The sequence below is a fragment of the Plectropomus leopardus genome, chromosome 18 (genome assembly GCF_008729295.1).
Source record: "Plectropomus leopardus isolate mb chromosome 18, YSFRI_Pleo_2.0, whole genome shotgun sequence".
NCBI classification, from domain to species: domain Eukaryota; kingdom Metazoa; phylum Chordata; class Actinopteri; order Perciformes; family Serranidae; genus Plectropomus; species Plectropomus leopardus.
In genome coordinates this window covers 2,902,377-2,917,647 of record NC_056480.1, presented here as the reverse complement: position 1 = coordinate 2,917,647, position 15,271 = coordinate 2,902,377, and positions in this window count along the sequence as shown.

Genomic DNA, 15,271 nt, shown 5'->3' with positions numbered 1-15,271 from the left:
AGATGCAGACCTACCTACTTAATATAAACAGTTATGTATACTTTGTTTTAATATGACTGTAATTACCATATACTATTAAAAAAGGCACAATTCTACTCATTGAATTCCATTTAAAAAATTTTCATGAATATAAATTAAATATAAATTATTCCAAGCTAACAATGACCCCTTTTACAGGTTATTGTTGATTATTGAGGACTGTTTCCTATTATTAGAGCAAAAATAGTGTTTTTATCATATTATAATTAACCCCCGGCTAGAATTTCTCCCACTGTATGAACACCAAACAAAACCACTGTGAACACCTCGCTCTGAGTTCATGGTGCTGCAACATTAACGCACACACAGGGAAAAAAACGCATTTGGCACAGACGGCTCATCAGTCCAGGTGAGGGGCTCGATGAGGGTATGAGTCACCTCCGTTGTCACGGTTACACAGCATCGTCATTTGTTTGTGCGCCTCAAGCGAGGTCATTAATTACAGAGTCAATTTGGGACAGCCTTAACAAATCATGTTCTGCAAATGTAGCTGGCAGAGGTTCGTGCCAACAGAGTTCTCATTCAAGACTTCAGGCTCCTCGTGCAGGGGACGAATATTTCACCTCAGCAGGAGGAGGAGGAGGAGGAGGAGGAGTATGGAAGCAAAGACAGGCAGCAAAGATTTAATTTTTTTTTTTTTTCATGTTGGACACTTTGGACAGACGTTTGAATTTAGGCTGGGGTGAAAATCGGTTCGATATTTTAAATGTCTAATTATGTTAGAATTTCGAGTTTAGTGGACATTAACATGACTTTTTGCAAATGTTGGGTTTTGATCTCAACAACTTACGACTTTATCTGTTCTCTGTCAGTGACGCAGAATTTCGGTTAACAACTTAAAAAACAACAAAATACAGACGTCATCTGTCAGTATTCTGTGTCAAATTGACTTTGGCATTAAATGCTGTGACATCTGATTTTAATCACCTAAAATCACAACTTAATCTCAATCAAATATCAGTGTTTAACAATGTTGGTGGCTAGCTTTGAGGAAATCTATGTCTTTGTTAGTTTAAAAGCTGAAACTGAAATTCTCAGATTTCGTGTTTATGAAACTGCAGAACTTACTGGGAATCACACAGAGTGCATTTGAAACTTTTTCCAAATTATAGTATTTAACTTGAAAACTTGAAAACTTGAAATCCTGGCTTTTTTTATTCAACCATTAAGTATTCTGTAATAGTTACATTTCAGATATAAGGAGACTATATCCATTATGTTTAAATAATCTTGTGATTATACTTAATTTCCCTTTCCCATATTTTTAGTATAGTTTTTAAACTCACTGATCTCAAACGTGTGTTTTTTTTTTTAAAGGTTATCATCATTACTGTTATTCTTAATTTCGTTATTGTCCAGGAAGGGAGATACTATGCATAGTTTTTCAACTCTCTGACATTTCTACAATTCTGTAACAGCAAATATTTGGCAATGGCATTTGCTTGAACTGATTGTTAAAAACGATTGTTTCGTGTGCTGTTATTTTATTTCAGCCTCTCTTTGCTTCCATAGTTTATTTTCGATCACATGATCACAGGTTTTAGGACGTGTGTTGTTTTTCAGACTGAATGAGGTCACTGTAAGATTGATAGCATGACATAGTAGCTGATGGTGAGTGAGCTCGGCCAGCTTAGAGTCGAGGAACTGTGTGTGTGTACGTGTGTGTGTGTGTGCGTGTGTGTGTGTGTGTGCGTGCGTGTGTGCGTGTGTGTCCGGTCAGCCGCTCCATGCCACCAGCTTAACCCCTGGATTCTCCGCATTCCAGCCCAAAGTCAGGCACAAGTCTCGCCGCTGGTCCGTTTAAGGTGATTGACGTTATTTGCTACCATTAGGCACTACTATGTAATTGACCTTTGACCTCTCACAAGCGACCTGTTGAAACAGCTTTAAACCAGATCGTCTAATCTCCATGGGAAAAGCCCTCAATCTAGACTTAGGGCTCTAAAAGCAATCAACACCTAAAGGTGAAAGAGGGGAGCCGGGGTCACCGCCGGCAGATCGCTCTGATCCAGTCGGGGGGCGATGATGATCATTTTGTTCAGACTCAGCGAGCCGCACAAACACACTGCGTCCGAAAAACAACTCTGGTCTCTGACTCCATAAAACGTACTTTTTATGGACTAAAATATTGTAGTAACCCGTTACAATCATTATTGTAAGAGTGTGATCGAGGATTAAAGTTAAAGACTTCATGATGCAATAAGTTAACTGCACATGCCATTTTTAACTTGACAAAATTAAGCAATTCAACAAAATTTTAAGTCAACTTTAAAGTAGGTAAACAAATAATTACATTTACTGATCCCTTTTCTCAAGGCAATCAATCTTTTAGATTTTTAGTTGAATGTGCCTGAGTTCAGTTTATAGTGAAAAGTAAAAAAAACAAAATAATCTAAGTAGAACTCCCTCTATCAATCCCAGATTTGTTACAGGTATTTTAATGTACACACTAATACCATAATGACTAAATCAAATGTTTTGCAGTGCGATAACCCTGATTTTATGTCTCCGATAAGATACAAAATCAGACAAACATCTGAAAAAATTAAACCACAAATTGGTTGTCATTAAATTCTGACTAAATTGAATGTTTTGCAGGTTGACCTTTCTATTTCTCCTTTAAGACACAAAAATCAGACACCAACCATCTTTAAAAGCAAAATGAGTAAATTCTGGTATTTTTAATGGAAGATGAGCTACTTTAATTTTTGTAAAAAGGCAAAAAAATGGCTTGCACAATGCGGGGCTCCAGTTATCACTTATTTGATTCACCAAACTGACGTTTCGAGCAAGACAGCTCTTCATCGGACTAGATTAACACTGCGAGACACCATCTTAAATACGTTTATGAACAGTCGAGAGCAATCACGTGACCAGCTACATTTTTGGTTCAGCACCTGCTCCGAGTTTGGATTAGATGTGTGTGCATACTTTTGCTTCTGTTTTGCATTTCTGTGCAAATACAGATTTATATCTTAAGCTGAAAATTTAGAATCTAGTGAAGTGAACTACTCAGTAATGTATGAGAACACACCTCAAATTAAAAAACAGACTTTTGTGTAAACTCTATTATATTTCAAAACCTCGGCAAGTTTAAATTTTGGCTGTGAGGCCTCAGCGTGTGACTTCAGGCCGCTTCTAAAATCCACTCTGGTCAAGTTTTTCCTTGGTCGACGTGATCCGGTCTGACAGTTTGGAGGGATTAACAAAGGTTTGACAACAAGACATTGTTTCAAATGATACTGATCAAAGTTCACTTTAATCCTGTTAATTAAAGCAAAGAATAACACTGAGCAAACCCACGACTTAAAAGAGAGGTTGGATAGAAGACTTAATAGTCTTGTAATTCTCCGTTGATGCTTCGGTTGCTGATGCGGTTTCTGATTCGGCCTCAGAGCGTCCAGGCTCCAGAAACGTGTGATTGACAACTTTATCAAGGCCTGAAGAGCGAAGAACTTCGAGTAAACCTGCTTTATTAGATGAATGCACGCGAGGTGGGAGGTCTGTCTGAAGTTGTTGTTAATGCCCGTAAACGCTGACCTCTCCCATGCCATGTGCTTCCCCAAATCCAGATATGAAAAGTGGCTTACGGATCAAAACACGCTTTCATCACTGCGCTCACACTGATAAAGGCTGAGCGAGGAAGAGATAATCTAACTACCGTCTGTTCGGTGAAATCACGATCACAGTGAGAATCCTGACGACTACAGTAACAGATCGTTATTATTCTCACACGCAGGAAATAAACAGCTTCAGCGTCAAAGAGATAAAAAGCCAGAGCTGCGTATGAAAGAAATAAACCAATAAACTGATTTTTTTATTGATGAGAGCTGGAAGAAGAACTGATAACATGAACACAACGAATGCTGCATTTGATATTATTTTTTAAAAGACGACTTGTCCAGGGACTCGAGATGAAAAACAGCGTCTTTGCCTAACTATGACACTTTACAGCAATGTTTGCTAATGTGCACTGACCCTGTTACATCAATCAACGAGTTCAACGCACAAAAGGTCACTTTTAGATGGAAATGTATAAAAATTTCTCCATACACAGTTATGCGGAAGGTAACAGAGACCATATTTCCGAAAAAAAAAAAAAAAAAGATGTGCGGTAGTCAGTGGCAAGAGACAAATTTTTTTGATCCCAGTTTAAATAAATCCATGAATTACAAATATGAGGTCATACAACAGCATCTCGAGCGCTCGATTTTAGTTAACGTGTCCTCGATTTATGTATCTTTTCCAATTTGTGATTATACAAAAATATTTCATATTAATTAGTTTGCTTTTTATGCTTTGACCTGTGCGCTGCTCAGTGCAGCTTTTAATTATTTTTACTGTTGCAGCTATTCTTTTCCCCACAATATTTCTATTAGATTTTCCATGCTGCAAAATGCAGCTTTTTGTAGTCACATGTCACATAACATATAACTACTATGTTAATACAGTACAAAAGAGAGAGAATTAAAAAAACAACAATGCTCCATATGTTAGTGATCTGTGCAAAACGGAGCACGTTAATTAAACGATAAGTAAAACAAGTTTATAAAAGACAAAAAAAATCATTTGATCCTCTGTTAAATCTAAATCCCTTAAATAATCTATAAAGGGGATACATATATTCTCAAACGCTGCAGCTTCTCTGTGTCACTTTGGGGCATTTTTGTTAAATACGTGAACTTTTAAGGTGAAAATCCTCATTTAAACACATTTGTGCTTCTGTTCTGGTCAGCATCTCCCTCCACATTTGCTCCTTTCTTTGTTTCACTGCTGCATTTTTTCGTGTGTGCAGATAAAACCCAGATCCAGCAGTTTACGCAAAGTACAATGCTCCTCTATTACATCCATGACATGTAAAATATTTCCTCTTGAAGTTACCACACGTTTCCTCAAACTGCTTAAAAGCCATAATTGGAAACAGACAGCGTGTGCACCTCTGAGTCACAGTAGCCTTAAATATGTTTAAATCTTTATTATTTTCTTTCAGTCTTGGGGATTGATGGGCATTTTTATACTTTAATCAAACTGCTCTGGGAAACTTCGTGCTGGAGCGGTTTGGTGAATGTTGATTGGACGGATCTTTCGCCTTTCAATCAGACTTCGGTTTAAACCAAATGTTTGTGTATGTTTTCCTTAAAGTATGCATGGGAAAGTGCCCCCGCTGCCGGCTCCGAGTGAACGTTCCCTGTGAATAAATGCATGAATTTGTGTGTGTGTGTGTGTGTGTGTGTGTGTGTGTGTGTGTGTGTGTGTGTGTGTGGCATAGCAGCAGGGCTTTTCCGTCTTGTCAATGGAAAACATTAGTGTCATGCCCCCACAAACCCACCCACCACCCCCTCGGCCCCTCAGCCCCTTGTTTAATTCAGTCCATCAACACTTCCTCCTTCAGCCTGTTAGTGTCACACTGCATTTCCTCTCCGGCCTCAACCAGAGCGACTCGCCACAAACGGCCCGGTTCAGGTTTCCCTCAAACGGCAAAGGGCTTCAAAGTCAATAACTGCTTTTTTGATTTTTATTGACCCAAAGACTCGGCTCCCCCCTCTCTGTCTGCCCGCTCGCCTCCACATTTAAGAGGAATAAATTACAGTAAGGAGGACGATTGTGCCGAGGTTTGAAAGTGCTGTTGTCTTGCTTATTGCACCTGCAACTCATTTAACAAGGTGCTCAAAAACGTCCGCTGTTCAACACCTCAGAGCATCTCCGAATGTCTCAAGAAGACCGAGAAAGTGAATTCTCAAGGTTTAGAAATTTATCGTGGAGTTAAAATTTATTTAAAATGTCTTAAATTTGAGATATTTCTTTAGATTAATGCACCTACAGACATATCTAGGAGTTAGGCTCAATAAAGGACGTTTACTTTAGGAATCCAGAGCTTCACTGTATTTTAGAGAGAAATCCAGTAAAGCTTAAGGTTAATTCATGACCTTAAAATTGACAGTTTGACATGAAAAAAGAAAAGAAACAGCTACTTTTTTCAAAACTTTTTGCAAATCTAGTGGCCTATACCGATGGACAAATAACGCTCAGTTGTTAAGTTTTTTATTTAAGTACAATTTTGAGGTACTTTGAGGTTGTAGAACTACTTTACTCCAGTATTTCCATTTTCTGCTACATCTCCACATTATTTCAGTCACAAAAAATGTACTTTTCACTTCACTACATTGATCTGATGGCTGTAGTTACTTTTCGGGTCAAGATTTCACATTATGATCCATTTTGAAAATATGAATTGCTAAATCAGAGCAATTCATATTTTTAAAATAGATGTGAAATCTTGATTAAACAATTTCTTAACCCCTTAAAACCGGAGCAAATTGGTGTGATTTCTTGAGCAGAGCAACTTAACAAAAGATGGCCCAAAAAAAGTGGAAAAGTGAGAAAATCTCTTGAAAATAACCAAACACACACACAAAAGAAAAAAGTAGTAAAACAAAATAAACTGGAAAAATATCAAAAATGTCATGAAAACATTGCAATACTGCTTATACAAATGCATCAGAATTAAAATTTCAGTAATGTATACAGAATACATATAAAACTGAGTGAAAAAATGAGAAACATGAGTACTCTTACCGATGATACCTCAAGTTAGTTAATTTGATGCACTGTACTTGCAATGGATTTGTATTGTGGTACTTCTACTTTTACTTAAGTAAAGGATCTCAATCCTTCTTCTGCTGCTCAGCTGTCAGGAAGATAATTTAAGTTGGTACCACATGACCAAAGTATAAAATATTGTACTTTTTATTACATTTTCTGATGGCTGCACTCCCTTTACAGATTAATATTTGACGTTTATTGTAAGAGCGGCTCATAAAATGTTACTTTTCTCTTGTAAAAATGTTTCATCTCAAGGGTCATCTTGTAAAAGTTTGACACACTAACGTTTAACTTCATCTGAAGGTTTTAGAAAATCTAGTCATCCTTCAGTTTTCTCTACTTCTTTAGATCAAAGGATGGAAGGAAACTTCACTTTTAGTCGCTATAAGTACTTTTGATACTTGTGTTGTAGTCCTGAATACTTACAGCACAAGCAAGAATTCAATTAGAATACTTTGATTTCTATTGTTACTTTTTTTCACTATTATATTTCTACTGACAGAAAGTGTTTGAGAGCTCTCTGTTGTGAAAATTCTTAAATAACTTGATGAAAATATAATTTGGACTCATGGAAATAAACTACTAATGAAGACTAAGTTAAAATTTGAACTTAAATGTCTTTCTTTGAACTAGTTTCTATTCAAAAATGGTTAATTGATGCTACTTGAATGAGTTTAGTTGCTTTTTTATCATCTTGTTACAACTGAAGCACAAATTGGTTTGATTATAATTTGCCACCACAAAAAATGGCTGCAGAGCCCAGCGCACTTCATCAGAGTGATAACAATGAGCACATTTTTTCAGAAAGTAAAACTTTTGCTTTTAAAGAATCTTTGGAAATGAAGGCAAATTCACTGCGTCCTGTAATTACCACTTGTGGCCACAGAGGCCGCTGTTTGTCAAAAGTTATGAAGTCAAGCTTTAATTGACTCAAAAAACTAGAAATATGTGAGTTTTAGTGATGCATCAAATCAATGAAGGATTAAATAGTTGCCCTCTTTGTAGTTTTACCACAGAAGGAGGATTTTTAAAATAAGTTTGAGTGTGTCTCCCTGCGGGCGGAAAGGTGGAGAAAGAACAGACAATCTGTAGGTAATCAACCGCCCAATGACTGCCTCTGATCTTTTTGGGGAAATCGACTCACTAATGGCTCGCCTTGTGTCCTGTGTCATTTCCTTTTGATGTGATCGGCCAGTGATGATCAGTGATCTGGCTGCGTGTAGTAAAGAGCTCTCAGCAGGCACTTTTAATTACCGGGGGGACTGATTTTGGCTGCGGAGCCCACCTCGTCTGGTTTTTATTTCCAACTGCAGACTGACTGTAAAACAACACTACCAGCGCTGTCACCCAAAACCAAAGCTGCTCATGTACAAAAGCAGCCGGGGCCCTGATTATCATTCTGTGTCGGGCATGTGAGCGACAGTTGCTCTGTTTTTACTTACAACCCCCTCCCTCCTTCCTCCTTCCTCCTCCTCCTCCTCCTCTTTCCTTTAAGTATCTTTCTGCACACATAAAAACTGATGTCAAGTGCACACGCTACATGCTCTATCTCAGACAAATCAGAGCCAGGTGCGTCCGTACGAGAGAGTTCATATTAGAGAGATATTGCAAACATCTGCATGTTCTGCGTGTCCTCATCATTTAGATCCCTGTGTGACAGTAAAAGGCTGCGGAGGGGAGCGAGAGGGGAACACCCGCTAAAAAGTAACTCTGCCCGGTTTGTTCTGCTGCCAAAAGGCCTGACGGATGGGGCTCTGGCTACAGGGAGCACACACACACACACACACATGCAGACACAACGCACACACACATTTCATGGCCTTCCTCTCACTTAAATTCCCTCAAATTCATTTTCAGATTTTCACCGGCCAGCTGCTGAGGGATGCCACTGGTTGCATTATGGGACACGTATACCTTCACCTTTAGTGGGGAGTAACGCTGCGTAACATTCAGAGTCAGCGGTCAGAATTTAAATTTCTGACTTGTGCTCCAGGTGCACAACACCAAGCGTAAAGAAAAAATATAACAGACAGTGACGAACTGGTGTTTCTGTAGCTTGTCCATGGACAATTGCACACATGAGCGAAACAGCCAAAAAAAAAAAAAAAAAAGCATTAGGTAACAGACGCCATTACACGTTATTTTATGGCATTTTTAGATTCGATTAATTTTGTCAATCCCGAAGGAAATTGAAACGCCAAGCAGCTCACAGTAAAAAAAAGAAGAATCCCACAAGACAATAAAAACAAGTTGAAATCAATGATTAAAAACAAAAACGGATGAAAAACACAAAACACCGAAGGGTGAAAACCTAAAAAATATATAAAAATCAGAGGGCAGGGGGTCAATATTAGAAAAAAACAGTAAAAAAAGACAGAAAAAAGAGAGGATAAAGCATCATAAGTGCTTAATTCCTGTGCAAAGTGTGAGGAATGAAAAAGTCTTATTGCCATTGAAGAACGGACTTCCTAAGGCGTTTCTAACTGCAGTGCACAGTAATGTTTCTGTCGCTGAAAGTGCTTTTTCGGTGCTAATGCTGTTTAGTGCAGTGGATGCTGCTCATTGTCCATGATTGATAAAAGTCTTTTTTTCAGTCTCCTCTCAGCTGTTACCTCCACAAGCTGCACACCGAGGACTGAGCTGACTTGGAAAAGTATCAAAACGTTAATTCCAGATTAAATTTTGTACAGAGAAGACTGAGTTCAGACCGTATCCAGCTAACTAATAACATTGGTGATATATTTCAACATAAATTTCAAGTTAAATACATGCAAATGTACTTGCCGTTGCCTTTTTGTTGATTTCTTACCAGCTACAATGAGCGCCTGCGTGGCCTCCTCAGATGCTGCCATCGTTGTGTAACGTCAGACCGCTGAAGTCGGGTACATTTGCAGCGTGTTCACATGTAGGAACTCTGATTTTGAGTGGCGTTTCATTGTACTTGCTCATTTTTCACTTTTTCCAACACTTTTATGACCAAATACCTGCAAACATTCCCATCAGCTGACTCACAGATGAGGAAATGTTAGCATGCTAACATGTTAAGTTAACATGAAAATGAGGAACAAAACCGTTCTTGGAGACTCCCGTAGTTGAACTGCCCAAAAGTTATTTATTTATTTTTTTCTCTGTTTGCATCCTTACTGCAAATAGGGATATTATCAAAGATTTTTTGGCTGCGTGCCACCGAAAGGATGCACCAATTTTCAGACATGAAGGGACAATAAATGTTAAATGTTTCTGCTTAATTGCAGAAAACACTCCAATTTGCTTCCTGTTTACACCAGCACATTAATGGTCATGTGATATTGTTTTCAGGTGTGTTAGTCTGATTGAAGATTATTTTGGAAAATGATGCTAAAACGCTTGTGTGTACGGAGATCATTTTCTTTTTAAAACCTCCTTTAAATAAAAAGAAACACATTTGTGGCCTTATGTGTCTTTTTGTATCCTGTATGTTATCTAATTTTTATCCCCTCTCCTGTTATCTTTATTCTCTCGCTTCCTGTCTGACACACACACACACACACACACACACACACACACACACACGCGCACACGCCTCCGCTGGCTCTCGTCTTCTTCCCCTCAAGTGCATCATAGAAGAAGGAGTGGTATCAGGACTTTTCCCGTCTCTATAAAACTTTACCATTATGAGGTGTTGTGGTGGATAATGTGCGTCTTTTGAGATGTCGGAAAAATGTGGATCTGCTCCCCGCTGCCCTCTCATGAAACGTCCACCTGAGGCCACAATCTGTGAGAGACCAGAGAGATCAAGCACGGGAGGGAAACCAGAGGATCTTGTTCAAAGTGCGGAAACAGAACATGTGCATAAAGTACATGTGTTCAGATAGAGATGGAGATAGAGAGGTTACAGAAAGGGGAAACAAGAGACAGAACAGGACAGATATGAGGCTTCAGATGGGGAAGAGCGTTGATTTAAGAAGTCATATTTGTTTCTTTGAACACAAAGAGAAAAAAAAACTGGCCAAACATGTAATGCATAAAAATACTTTTCACATGCTGGAGAGACTGATAAAGTAGATCAATTTTGGTCAAAAAGGTCCCTCGAATAAAATGCATACACATTGTACAAAGATGTTTGATGTAACGGTGACGATCACTGGACAGCATCAGGATTTGTCGTCCTAAAGTTGTTTTCTGTTTGCCAGATGAAGGGCTGGTGATGAAATGTCACATTAAAATAACGATTTCTGCAAGTTAGAGAGCGTGCAGAAGTTTTTCTCTAAGTTTTGTTCTGCCCGCCCCTGAAAATCGTGTGGATAGAAGTTTTCTTTAGTCCTAAAGTTTGAGGGTATTTGCGCCATTTTAACTTAAGCAAATGAGTAACAAACATACAGAGGACTTTACCTTTGATGCTAGATTTGTGAAAAAGTACTCAAAAAAGCTGTACTAAAATATAAATTCCTTATCTACGCCTCAACATGTTTCAGCAACAAAATGGGAAAAAACTGAAGGTTTTGGTGTTTTGAGACATCAGAGTGACTACATACTATTGACCTCTTAGTCAAGTGATCAAAAACACTTAAAAAATGTCAGATACACTGTCAAAAAAAGAAATATTTGCAAAAATGTTGAAGAAATAAAATAATAAAAAAGCGTGCCAAAATACTGCTTGGCTTTAGTATAACAGTACTGCTCTGACAAAGAGTGTAAATGTAGAAAACATATTTTAACAGTCACAGAATGACGGAGAAAATCACAAAAATAAGCAGTAATTTAAACGTGTTGAATCTCTGTAAGTAGCTTTCCCCTCTCCAACGTGAAATATTATCATTTTTAGGCCTCTGTAATTAAAAATAATCAGTTATTTCATGAACTGGCTAAAGGAAAAAGGACAAAGGTTTTACTCAAACATTTCATAAAATGGAAAATCAACACATTTTTAACTGGGGTGCAATGCATGGTTTCAGCAACTCTAAAACATCAACCAAACTCAAAGTAAGAGACTGATTGACTTCACCTGGTGCGGAGCTGCACAGGTGTGCGTCAGTCAGCTGATGGAGGGCAGGTGCGGCTGATTAAGCTGGAGAAGCTTCAAAAGTCCAAACTGCACATTGTGAAGTTGAGTTCACAAACTACCCTCACACACACCAGCATTCAGATTCATCCTTTGAAACCTAAAAACGCTTTACTTCTTTTAAAAACATGGGAGGAGGGCAATGAGCAACGGAGGAAGAAATAAAAATGAGAAGAAATTAGTAAAAAGAAATATACCTGATAATTTGTTTTAAAAAAAGGAAAAACAAAACAAGGCAAACAAGACTTAGAAAAAGTGCATAAAATTATCACAATTCTGTGATGTAATTTTAAACGTAATTTTGAAAATTATGATTTTCCCCCCTACCTTTTAAAAAAAAATCCGAAATATACCAATTTATTGCTATTTGTGAAACATTTCTCACCAAATTACTGATTGCGTTGTGTTGTGATGTTTCAAAATCAAACCATTTTGTTCTGAGTTCAAACTTTAAATACTTGTGAAATGTGTCTGAAATCTGCACAAGATAAGTGATGTCCTTCCAGGTTTTAAGAGGTTGATAAAAACATTTTAATGTGGTGTTAATTTGTCCTAAAAATGCTGCAATACAAAAACAGACATGGGGGAAATCCTCACATCTGATGCAGATTACTCCAGATTATGAGCAGCACTGCAACCAGCTGCAGAGACAACTCAGAAAAACACAGAGACAACTCAGAAAAACACTTTCAATGTTAACATCTTTGAAAATGTCAGGGGATTTCCAGCATCATGTTTTTATTTCCTGAAACATCAATTCAGAGTTTAATGTTCAAGACTTTAATAATAATGTGAGGACACAGTGAGTCAGTTACCTGTGATAAGTGTTTATATAACATCACCACAACAAAGACACTAATCCAGACTCTGAGAGGACTTCTGTTGTCTCAAGTGACATTTAAGAAGACGCTGTTTGTCAGCAGCAGTCACCCTCGGAGGACTCACCTGTCTGACCTCCTCCTCCTCTGTCGCTTTACGTTCTCACTCAGCCGTATAATCCCTCTTCTCTCCTAAATCTGCATCAGTCAACACACACAGGCTGAGACATCACCGAGCATCTCTGAAATAAAAATAGTTCATTTTTCTCATTTGATTTATTTCAAACATGTAAAAAATAAAGAGATATGATTATATAAACAAGCACAAACAAAAAAAGTAATATTTGCAGACAATGAAAAGAAGTGAGAAGAAGCTCAAATTTGTTTAATCCCACCACTTCTGCATAAATCATTGAATTTTAATTAACCCGCTTCCTTATTACTTAAATGAAGGCCAAACTGAAGGAAATGTTCAGAAAACTATCGTGAAGAGAAGCTCACTTAATTTTATTATGGGTCAAACAAAACAAAAAACACAATTCTTTATAGTGCGTGTGACCTGTTTTACAAATATTTGGTGGATCAGTGTTCATCCAACCTTTAAAATTCAGCGTCCAGTAATTCATAAAACCTAGATAACACTGCACCGTTATTGCAAAAATATGCTTTTTTGGATTTTTATCACAAGAGAAGTCGCATAAGATCACTCAATGGAAGGAGCAGCCATTACGTATCAATTTTATCAAAAATTGGAAAATAAGGCTTAAGTTTTGTGCAGATCTTTAATGAAAACCCTCGTATTGCGATATAATCATTTTAATGTTGTTAAAAAATGTCTGGATATAAAAGATATCTATAAAGCTTTTACTTTTTTGTTGTTGGAGACTTCCAGGCATCCTCAAATCATCAAATTAAAGCCAACCAGGCATTCGGTGAAGGCAAAACTGAAAGAGCAAAACCCAGCAGCAAAGACGACACACGAGAAGTCACGAAGGTTTACTCAACAAACAGCAGTAACAGGTCTGTTCCCTCGTGTGTCAGTCAGAGCGCTTTGAGGATTTCCACCCTGCGTTTACCGGAGCAAACACAGAGGTCAAGATGACAAAACATCACTTTCGCTTGTGGACTCAAAGCAAACAAGCGAGACACGTGTTGGATTTATATCGAATAAATACATGAGGGGAAAGTTTTCTTTCTTTGACAGAGATTTCTTGGACTCACATCACATGTTGTAAAAGATCTTTATCGAGATCTCGGGCCCTGCGCTCGCTCTTTATCCCTTCTCCTCCTCTCGACTGCACTGTGGACATGTGTGAAACATTTAACATCACGAAAAAAAAAACAAGCTCCCAGTGATTCTCCCCCCTCTTCTCTCTGATAACAATCCTGCACTCGATTTACACCCGGCTTTGTTTCCCCTGCAAATATTTTTTCTCCATCTCGCTGCAAATCTGCCACAGTGAGAGACAGTGCAGAAACGCCTCCGTACGCCGCTATAGAGACGCCACATTCCAGTCTTTTGTCCTCCGCTGGCTGTTCAGAGCAGCTGCTTCAAACCGGACGCCCCTTTTTTATATCTCACCTTGTTGTTTGAGGGGGGGCCACAGCGACCCTCACAGAGCATCACACACATTCCTTCCCCTCGCCCTCCCTTCTTGATTGCTGCTTTTTCTAAGGGGGACGTCGTTTAATGTCCGGAGACAATGCCCCACTTGACCTTTGACCCCGGTGAGGAAAAGCCAGGCTTAATCTGATGTTGAGATCCTCCACCGCCATTGTCTGTGAGGCAGGGGACCCAGTGTGGCTCTAGACTAAAGGGGAGGGGGGGGTCTGTCACTACATCTGCACACCAATTTGTTTGTCACATATTGCCCCAGCGACCTCGGAGACACACAGCCCACCCACCCGGGGAAGATGGCGCTCTCTCCACTCGTCTGCTGACCCTGTTTTCACCCTGCAGACTGTCGCTCGCCCGCTCGTCCCCTCGACACCGCAGAGGAAACGAATGCGTCTTTAGGCTCCTCGCCACGTGTTTATATTGATCAGTAGCAGGTTTGAATGCACATCCAACGACAACGAGGACGACAACTTCCGCTCCACATTTTTTGACGTCTGGAAAAGTCGCATACAACTGATACTTTCCGTCTCTTAAAGGAACATTTTGGCTTTTTGGTAAATCCATTATTTGCTTTCTTGCTGAGAGTTGGCCGCCCAGTCGGCAGAAGAAAATGTACATTTCTAGAAACCACAAAAACGCATCTGCACAACTCATATGTATCATATCCATGTATATATTTCTATAATAACTGTAATGGTATGCATGCTATTGTATGTAACCTTGATACCTTTTTTTTACTTTTTCTTTACTGAAAGCCTCACTCAGGATAGGAATTGGAAACTAGCAATAGCTATGATCACTACAGGTGAAACATCTGTTACATCCGTTCATTTGCATTGTCCCTATCAAATAAACAATTGAATAAATAAATAAAATAAAGTAACATAGTTATTATCACTGTGAGGTGGAGGGGGTGATGGACAACTTGTCAACTGGGCAAGACGCCTGCCAAGCTGCAGACCACTGAAGACCATCTTGGCAAGAAATGCAGCAATGTATCACTAAAAAACACCTGCTTTTTGGGTCACTCTCCCAGCAGGAAAAGTCAGCCTGTTCTCACTCCAAAGTCGTCAAATATGGACGCTTTTGCAGCTGTATGATATGCCGCCGGATGGTACTGGTGGTGTAATATGTAAAAGCGGAAGTCCACTG